Here is a 2,712-nt window from a genome sequence, read left to right on the forward strand (position 1 = left end):
TTAATTACATGTTGACAATAGCTTTTTAGAATCGGAAGTGAAAAAATATATCCCATTCATAATGGCAACCAAAACCATAAAATGCCTAGAAATAAACTTAATAATAAAGATACAAAAGCTATATGAAGAAAGCTATAAATGTTATTGAAGGACATAAAGCAAGAATTGAATAAATAGAAAAATGATAGCATGTTTTTGGATGAGAAGACTGTAAGTAAAAATACTACTTGTTTCCAAACTAATATATAAATGTATTGTCATTCCAGTAATAATCTAAATGAGATATGTGCTTTTTCAAAAACCAGATGCAGTTGTTTTAAATTTAGTGCCTAAAAAGTTTATGGTTATTTTAAAGGAGATAATTTAGCTCAGTTGTTAAAAATGCTGGGTCTAGACTCAACTCCCTTTATTTGAATCTCACCTCCACCATTTCCTAACTGCATAATCTTAGAACATTTGCTTACTTTACTTTTCTAATCCTTAGTTTCATTATCTGTAAAATGAGGGCAATAATAGTATTTATTTTTATAAAGTTAACATAGAGTGATCAGCAGTGGTTCATGGTGGCAATTGCAGTTATTATTGTTATTATCATCATGATAATTATTGTGTTGGAGTTTCCACAGAATTTGAGGGAGAGGGAGAATGGCAAAGGGAGATATTAAAACTTCTGTAAATGTTCTGTGGTCAAACTCTTGTAATGGTACTATGAGAATCGACCAATAGATCAGTGGGACTATCTAGGAACAGGTCCAATTATATATGGGATCTTAATATGATAAAATAGGGAAAAGAATATTGACTTCCTATATTTGGCTTTCCATCTGGAAAAAAAGATTAAATTATACCTTCATTGGGGAATAAATTCCAGATGGAGTAAAGATATAAATGTAAAAACTAAAAGTATATAAAAATACTAGAAGAAGATTTAGGAGAACTTCTGTGTAATCTCAGGGGAGGAAAGGCTTTTGCAAGCAAGATAGGCTATCTAAAAGTCAGATACAAAGTCAAAAGACCAAAAACAAACAAACAAACACAAAAAGGAGACTGGGAGAAAAAAAATCTCTGTTAGTGTAGAATTCTTTTGGGAACAAATAACAGAAGGCTCCATTCAAAATGGCTTAAACTGTAAGGGTGTTGTTAACACACATAGCACGAAGTTTGGGGGTAAATGGTTCCACGGCATTAGTTAGTTCAGTAGCTCAGAATCTTCATCAAGGATCCAGGGTTTTTTTGTTTGTTTGTTTTTCTGCTCTCTTCTCATTGTGTTGGTTTTTGTTGTGAAGGCTATCTCCTCGTTGTTCCCTCTCTTTCAAATATTTGAAAATACTTCACAGTAAAAGATTTGGTGATAGTGAATAACATCAGGATAAAATTATCCCAGTGTACACATCTGTTTTCCTATTTTTCTTTAGAGAAAGAAAAAAGTCACATTAAAGAAGTCTTATACAATAATGAAAATAAGTTCCACAGGCGAGGAACAAAAATGTAATAACTACATACTCCACCATTTGTGATGTATGTGGCCCACTGCATTTGTATGGAAGACTACACAGGAATATGGAAGATCAGATTCTTAATAATTTAGACAAAATCCATCAAATACTGGATAATAAGTATTATTAGCTTACTCCTCTGTATCACTTAAAAAGACTTAATTACTCCCTGTAGATGTTTAAAATCCTATAGATTTTTTTACAGAGAAATAATACCTTGCTGTAAAAGGACAGAATATTTAGTCAGATCAAATTTAAGAAAAAAACCTTGAGTTCATCACAAGCTGTTAAAGCTATTATTTTGTACTAGGTGACACCCCGTTTAACATCGACCATATTGTTAATAGTTATGGGATTTTATTGAATTAATGAGACTGTTATCATGTAGTAGAATGTCTTGCTGAGTTAATTGAAATTGCAGAGATTATATAAATGGTATTAATGAACTTTGACTGCCTGATGCCTCAGCTTTAATAAAGACTGCTTGGTGGGCTAAATGAACACAGTCAGATAAAAGAACAGGTTCAATTTTGTGAGCCTACAGGCTGTTGATGAAGAAAACTTTGTTACCTTTATTCAACTGGCATGAGTTTGGAGTGCAGTGACTACTAACAGTCTAGCAGGGATAAAAGCTTTAAGCAAGCAGAAATGCTGACAATATGGGTGGAAGCAAAAATACACAGTTTAGGAACCAAGAAGTATACTGACAATACATTTTTTATTTTGCTTTGTCAAATTTAAAGCATGTTGAATTCATGATTATTCTTTCTGGATATTTCTTTTTTCTTTTAAAGATGACTATATACTTGCCACTTGTAATTATTAATGAGGTCTTACTAGTCTAGAATTGAGAGCAAAACTAACAATCTCTTTCAGGTATTTGAAAAAATATCTCTAGTTTAGATGAAAGTCAAAACTAAACTTGTGAAAGATTGTCTTAATGGTATTCAGAGGACTCTTAATTTCTATTTTTCAGAGAAAACCGTTATTTATTGATTTGAAATATGATTTAATGCTATTTTTATATGTAATTCAGTTTTTTCAATATGTTGATTTATTAAGTGGTAGGTATTTCAGTAAGTCTATGTGTAGTGAGTACTTTCTTTGTGCTGGGTCTATGGTAGGATCTGGATTCATATATATATATGTATACATGTTTCCATTAATACATATACACACACACCACTTACTGTAGATTGTGATTGTGTAGTAGTCC

At 31.6% G+C, this 2,712-nt stretch overlaps 1 protein-coding gene across 1 annotated transcript in view; it reads left to right on the forward strand.

Moving 5' to 3' along the window:
* TBC1D5 (TBC1 domain family, member 5) overlaps positions 1–2,712 on the forward strand; it is a 396,708-nt gene that overhangs the window by 141,508 nt on the left and 252,488 nt on the right. The gene's annotated exons all lie outside the window — the stretch shown is intronic.

Source organism: Propithecus coquereli, unplaced genomic scaffold, assembly GCF_000956105.1.
Source record: "Propithecus coquereli isolate 6110/MARCELLA unplaced genomic scaffold, Pcoq_1.0 Scaffold12, whole genome shotgun sequence".
Classification (NCBI taxonomy): Eukaryota; Metazoa; Chordata; class Mammalia; order Primates; family Indriidae; genus Propithecus; species Propithecus coquereli.